Source organism: Silene latifolia, chromosome 5, assembly GCF_048544455.1.
Source record: "Silene latifolia isolate original U9 population chromosome 5, ASM4854445v1, whole genome shotgun sequence".
NCBI classification, from domain to species: Eukaryota; Viridiplantae; Streptophyta; class Magnoliopsida; order Caryophyllales; family Caryophyllaceae; genus Silene; species Silene latifolia.
Genome location: NC_133530.1, coordinates 52,951,916 through 52,960,046, shown reverse-complemented (window position 1 = coordinate 52,960,046; position 8,131 = coordinate 52,951,916).

Genomic DNA, 8,131 nt, shown 5'->3' with positions numbered 1-8,131 from the left:
CTTGTAAAGCCATTTGCATTGAAGGGGACGAACCTTAGCAGGTAAGTCAACAAGATCCCATACGTTGTTCTCATACATAGAGTCCATCTCGGATTGCATGGCCTCAAGCCATAGCTTTGAGTCAGAACTAGTCATGGCACCTTTATAGGTTGCGGGTTCACTACTTGTTAAGAGTAGAACGTCATCTATGTCATGTTCCTCGACCATACCAATGTATCTGTCTGGAGGAATAGAGACTCTTCCCGACCTCCTAGGTTCCTCAGGAATGTTAACCGCGGCCGGGATTGAAGGAATAGGTTCCTCCAATGGTTGCTCGGTATTTGGTTCTGGAATCTCCGACAGGTCGAAGGTTCTATCACTCTTTGCATTCTCGAGAAATTCCTTCTCTAAGAATGTCGCACTAGCCGCAACAAAAACACGTTGTTCGGTTGGCGAATAGAAGTAATGACCAAGTGTTCCTTTAGGATAACCTATAAAGTATGTCTTGACCGCTCGCGGGCCGAGCTTATCCTCGTGTCTCCACTTGACATAAGCCTCGCAGCCTCAAACCCGTATAAAGGACAAGTTAGGGACCGTTCCCTTCCATAGTTCATATGGAGTCTTGTTAACAGCTTTAGACGGACTTCGGTTAAGTATTAGAGCAAATGACGAAGAGCATAACCCCACAACGAGTCGAGCAACACGGTGTGACTCATCATGGATCGAACCATATCAAGTAGTGTTCGATTTCTTCGTTCGGACACACCATTCAGCTGAGGTGTTCCAGGTGGAGTTAACTGTAGGGCAATCCCACAGTCTTTAAGGTGTTGATCAAACTCGTGAGAAAGATACTCGCCACCACGATCTGAACGTAGTGTTTTAATCTTTCTACCCAACAGGTTCTGTACCCTATTCTGGTATTCTTTGAATTTTTCAAAGGATTCACTTTTGTGCTTCATTAAGTAGACATAGCCATATCTACTTAAATCGTCCGTGAAAGTGATGAAATACCTATAGCCTTCTCGTGCGGTGATTGACATAGGTCCACACACATCCGTGTGTATGAGTCCTAATAGGTCGCAGCCACGCATTCCAACACCTTTGAAGGAAATACGAGTCATCTTACCGATGAGACATGATTCACACGTGCCAAATGATTGAAAATCAAAAGCCGAGATAGCTCCATTCTTGATGAGCTGTTTTACGCGTTTCTCATTAATGTGTCCCATACGGCAGTGCCATAGATGCGTTTGATCTTTGTCACCAACCTTTAACTTTTTATTCATTACGTGTAATATTTCAGTGGCCTGATCTAAAACATAAATTCCGTTCATGGAGACTGCCTTGCCATAAATCATATCGTGTAATGAGAAAATGCAAGTATTATTCTCTATTACAAATGAAAAACCAAGTTTGTCAAGTGCAGAAACTGAAATAATGTTTTTCGAAAGACTAGGTACATAATTGCAGTCATATAATGACAACTCAAATCCGCTAGGAAGCTGGATCACATATGTCCCCTTTGAGATGGCAGCCACTCTTGCTCCATTCCCAACACGCAGGTCCACCTCACCCTTTACGAGGGGTTCGATGTTTCGGAGCCCCTGCACATGATTACACAGATGAGAACCACAACCAGTATCAAGTACCCAAGTTCCGTAACTTGCGTGGTTAATCTCAATCATATGAATAAAAGTAGAAGAAGAAGAAGACATACCAACAAGTTTAACACGACCTGCCTTTAAGTCCTCATGATAAACAGGACATGTACGCCTCCAATGCCCAGTCTTGTGGCAATGATGGCATTCCATGTTTTCATTCTTGCTCTTTGTCGCGCCTGATGAGGTGCTCGACTCACCAGGCCCACTCTTACCTGAACCCGACTTCTTGAACTTCGGTTTACCTACCGCTAGGTTTGCCTGAGCTTTGCCCTTACCTTTCCCTTTGTTTGTCACAACGAGAACATCATGTTTCAAGCTCCCACTGAACTTCATGTCCTTCTCGGTCTGTACGAGAAGGGAGTGCAGTTCATGGGGGGTTTTCTTCAAATCATTCATATAGTAATTCGCTCTAAATTGCGAAAAACCATCGTGGAGTGAATGAAGCATGCGGTCGATAACAATGTTCTCGCTGATGTTACAATCAAAGGTCTCCAGCTTCTCGACATTCTCAATCATGCTGAGAATGTGTGGGCTAACTGGTTGGCCCTTCTGGAGTCTCGCATCAAAGAAGCGAGTGGTATGCTCATAGGTCACGATTCTCGGTGCTTTCGAGAATTCCTTGGTGAGCGTGGTGAAAATCTTGTTTGCACCATGGGCTATGAAGCGTTTCTGCAAATTGGATTCCATTGCAAAAATGAGTACGTTTTTAATCGCACTTTTCCATACGAAATCATTAAACTTGGTGATTTCAGCAGCTCTAGCCGTGGGACCTGGGTTTGCCGGGAGGGGATCTAATAGATATTTGAGCTTCCGTCGGCGGCGGCAGCATTCCGTAATGCCGCCTCCCGCCTCTCGAAGTTTGATCCATCATTCTTCATCGAGTAGACGATTCATCCGATTCATGAAGATCCGAAGCCGGGACTCACGGTCCAATGTGGCACTTGGCATTGGGTTATCGTAGAACCACCATTTGTTATTAGCGGTTTAAAAGTTCGTGATCTACACCAAAAAGAAAGAAAAACAAAACGAAATAAGCAACTCATCGAGGTGATTTAAGTCTATTTAAAATTCATTTTAACGTGTAGACTCAATGCACTTGCATAATTGATCTCCCTCAAGAATGATACAAGTGATCCCAAGACTCAATTTCTGTAAATTGATAAGCCAACTGTTTAGCTAATTCTTCCGGAAGAACTCTTGGTCGATAGATTTCCGTAAATCCTATCTATAGTCCACCATAGTCACAGGATCGCATTTAGTGACCATAGTGTTGAGATAAAATAGGTCAATCGGTTCCAACTTACCCGACGTAGAAGGGGTCATATTATGCCTACCGACGAAGAAGGGACTCATTGGAGTTTGACCTATAAATACTATTCTCAATTTTTGTTTATACGAGGAAGATCCCATCAACTAAATTATAATTCATATTAAGTGAACGAATAACTAGCGTCTGCGTGAATGAATTAATTTGGGTGATGGCTTAAATAAAACGTGTGACATGAGAATGTCAAAGAAAACTAACTCGTGACCTCTATATGTGTCAGTTTTCATGCAATAATTAGGTGGTTTGGTTTTTAGGCGGAAAATGATGCATATTATCGTTACGAACATAAATAAAAAGAATGCAATACGTAAATAAAATCCTAGTGTGGCCTATCCTAGTAAAAGAACATAATACAACTTTGGAATCCACCGTTGGACCCGAAAAGCTTGTCTTGATGTTCCATCTTTGTCCATGTAGCGGGAGTGAGCATCCGGTCTCCTTCTATAGTCTTCTCAAAATTACAATTTAAAATTTACAAATATAAACCTATTTACATTCTAAATAAAAACTGTAATTAAAAGAAATAAAAGGAGATACGAGATCTCAAAATACAACCAAGACCGTGTTCCATCATTACGGTAACACGTTCTACTAAGGCCACACTAAGTTACAACCGTTTGTAAAAATAAATAAATACGTAATTAAAAACATTCAAATTAAACAAGAACGATAAATAAAATGCATCAACTAAAATTAAATTTATTCGTGACATAATTCCGTAATTATGTTAAATTTATCCAAACCACCAAAGATAATTAAAATTATATGAAAAAACCGCTTGATCAAGTTAATTTTAATCCGAGATAATCCGTTACTATAAAGCGTTTTAAAGTAACTTAATTTTACGTGGGTGAACCGTTTCACTAACAAGCGAGAGCATAAAAAACGTTTTATGCAACAAAGGCCGAAAAAAAATTATTTTTTTCTTCTTCTTCATACGTGAACAGTTACGAAAGAGAAATTTTTTTTTTTTTTTTTTTTTATTGGGAGCTAAAAACCGAGAGCTCAAAGAAAAAAAAACAATCGGCTCAAAAAAAACGTGAGCAACAAGAGATCAAATCAAAACGGTTTGATAAAACACAATTGCAATTTTAATCTAATCCGTATAGAAATCAAACTACAATTGTTACATCTTCAACATATTGCAACAATTATCGGTTAAAATTACAACATGTGAAGAACGATTGAAAACAAGAGATCGAATGATCTAACAAAAATTGTGTGGCACGCATAACGATGCAAAAATAGAAAAACAGGCCGTGACTTGAGGCCACACGGTTTTCAAGAATTTTTGAGACAAAAAAAATTTGCGCCACACTAAATTTTATGCAATCATTTTGATAGATCTTTAACATATTGCGATGAATATCGATTACAAAACAATATGCAAAGATCAAAATGAAAACAAAACAAAACCAACCATCACCGTGTATACAAGACACGGATCCCAAGGCACAAAAACAACAAAAAAACGCAGCAAAAAAAAATAAATTGCCGAGCCAAAAAAAAAATTGTGCCGTGATGATTTTAAGCAAAAATTACCGATTCAAAATCCGTTTGATGAAAATCACATAGAAAAATTTACGTGGCCTCGCTCTGATACCACTTGTGGGGTAATATCCGTATAAAACCCTCTCTTTATAGGATTATAACGCAAATTTTATACATGATTTATAGTCATAAACGAAAAACAATAATGAAACGATAAAGATTAGGATTAACCTTCGGTCCTAGTGCAAATTGGCAATGAGAGATCAAAGTAGATCTCCTCCTAAACGATGCACCCAAGATTGTCCGAGAAATGCCCTTGTGCTAGAAGGAATCCTCTAATTGCCTTGCAATATTGAGAGGATTGTTTTGTGAGTTTATGTTGGATGAGAGATCCGAATTTCGAGAGGCACTTTCTCAAAACCCTAATTTCTTTTTGCAAATGAATGATTAGGTTAAACAAGAGAGTGAGCCTCTCTTATTGTCTAGGCCATTCGGCCAAACCGAGATCAAGAGAGGGAAATGGGCTTTTCCATTTCCTCTTTATTTTAACTCGCGGTCCGACATGCAATTTACTAAATGTTTATGACACGATCTAATTATAAACTGTCATCGGTTATCGGTTATTAAAGCATCAACTAATAATACGGATTAGTTGAATTATTAATACATGTCCAACAAAGACAATATTGTATAATTATATTCAATATACATTAATCAAATATAAATCGTTTATATTCAATTTTACGAATTAATCGTTTAATTCGTCTTGGCCATTTTTATATAATCCGTATTAAATAAAAATATCTCAACATCACATATTTGACTAATTACTAGTCAAATAACTCGGACTAACTGGTTAGTCAAATTTGGCATCTACATGACTGTATTTTCATACCGTCACATCTCTCAAACGTATCCTATAGGTGTGACTTTTAGGGACCAGTTGATCACCGCCATCTGTATGACAATAACGTCAAACTTATCTAGCAAGCCAACCGTTATTGATAAACGTGGACCAACTGATTATGATACAAAAGTATACCCTTTGATCCTTTTAGAGATTTATAAGTCCTTGCACTAACTGTTAAGGACACCAGCCCCAACACAAATCACTCTTAAACCCACAAAATGAAAAAGCTCCAATTTTCTAGGGTTTCCAAAGGCAACACTCAATCAACAAGGAGCATCTTTATTCCTTCACAAATCAAAAGAATCCGGCTCTATAATCAAGAAATGACACCAAGGAGATCCTCTTTTAGGAATAGGAGGAGACCAAGGATGAGGGGAAGTTCTTCTACCTCCCATGTCAACACATTAAGAAAGGAGCATGAAGAGATTGTAGATCTCACAAGGCTTGATGACTTCTCAAATGTGGAATTTTTCAATGATGTGCAAAGATTAGTCTTCCACCGGCTTCTAAGTAAGAATATTCTTCCCACTAAGTTTTTATGTCATGCTACCTTGAGGAAACTTGGGATTTATCACCAAGTGGAAGCTCTCTTTGAAGTATTTGGTCTCTCAACCCTTTTTCGCATGCATGAACAAACTTATCGATCTCTTGTGCTTGAATTTTTGAGCTTTTTGAAGATTACAACCTTGAACAAAACAATATTCATAGAATTTAGGTTGGAGAATGTTTCTAGGATGATGACCTTTGTAGAATTCGCAAATGTACTCGGTCTCGATGTTTCGCCTACCCGAACATCGAAACCAAAGAAGTATAGTGTTGAACCTTTGTAGAGGGCCATGACCGGCCGGGATTTCATACACACCAAGGAATGTCTCGCTTTTCATATCCAAAATCCGATCTTGAGGCTTACTTATCGATTACTTTCGGGCACCCTACTTGCCCGCCGTGATCCGGCCATAGTGAACCAATTAGACCTTGTGTTTATGGAATCCTACCTCAATATTCAAGGAAGAAGTGCGTACCACTTCAATGCACCTCTAGTATTACTAGAGATATGGGCAAAGTTTAGGAATGGTGACGATGATGGAATGAAACACATTGTGAATGGAGGACTCATTACTAGGCTTGCGAAGCATTTCAACCCGAGATTCAATGAGAATAATGAGTATGCTCCTCTTTTGGGAAACACGAGGATAAATGAAGATCTTCTTCTCATTCATCACCATTGGATAACCCTTGAGGGGGTCGATAAGCGGATTAAGTGGTTAACAAAAGGAAGCGATCCGATTTATCTTCCAATGGCCGACCTACCACGTATCTCCCCGAGAAGAGGACATTTGTCTCCAATCCCATCCTACCTCATCCCTCCAAATCCAACCCAACCAAGACAAGCACCACCTCCAAATCCCCAACAACAACAACAAGAGCAACAATCCCAAGATGAAAAGATCAAAGTGCCTCCCTACCCATTTCCTTATCAACCGTATAACCATCCCAACCCCTTCATCCTTCCCCGTGACGACTTTCTCACAGGAATTCTACAAGATTTGCACTTTCGCCAATATGAAACCAACGTGGACATTTACTATGCACTCTATCCTCAATACCACGACATGGTTCAAAAGGGAAAGATTAGTGAGGAAGGAGCATTCCCCTCATGGGCTCAAATGGACCTACTCTTCCCCAATTCGGAGAGGGCAAATGAAGGAGCAAACGGGAGACAAGAGGAGGGAAGCAACAATTCTCGTGGAGGAGACACGGTGGAGCTTGAAAGTGAAGAGGACGAGTTCATGGACCCAAGTATGAGTGATGCATCAAAGGAGATATGGGATAGCGATCTAGAAGGAGATGATGCCGACCTCTAGAAGATTACTTCATAGCTAGGTAGAGCGGGCGAGAGGCACCCACCTAAGTTTAAGTGAAGTTCCCTCATCTCCTCTCTTTAATTTTTCAAGTTTCATGAAAAGAAGTTTGTGTTTTGTTAACTTGTATTTTATTAATATTTATCATTGTTGGAGTAGTCCTAGCACCATAGAGGACTAACACCTCGGCCCCATTGAGGTGTTCTCATTTTATTGTTCCCACCTTTCAAAATCCAAAATGACAAAATTAGTTTCATGCATTGCATAGTGTGTGCATGAACTACACCCATCCTTGGACATTAGCAATAATGTCTAGATCGGTTTGGGGAAGTTAATGCATACACAACGGGAGGTAATCTAAATTATCCTCTCCGTCATAAACAAAAACCATGCATCATGTAGTGTAGATTAGTGTAGCTTGCATTTAGTGTAGAAATCATGCATCATGTTTGCATAATATCCCATCATTTTGGCCATTGAGGACAATGCCCATATTATTGTGGGGATGGGGAATTCTAACTTAACTTTTATTCAAAAATCCAAAAAATTGAAAAATTTCGAAAAAACCATAAAAATTTGAAAATTGAAAAACCCAAAAACATGTTTATTTCTTTGGTAGTGTAGTTATGTATATATTGTTGTATATATTGTGTTTGTTCTATCCTTGTTCACATTGATTGACTACGCCACATCCGAGACATGAGGACCATGAAGACCGCATGGTATGATCTTTCCAATCTCCTTTTTCCTCTCTATGTTAATGACTATGTGGCTTTATTTTGATTGATGCGGTATAACAATGTAAACTTAGGACTTGCATTTAGTTTATATGTCATATTAGTTGATAGAAACACTTGCATTAGGATGTATATAATAGTTGCATCATGGCATGTAGTTGCAT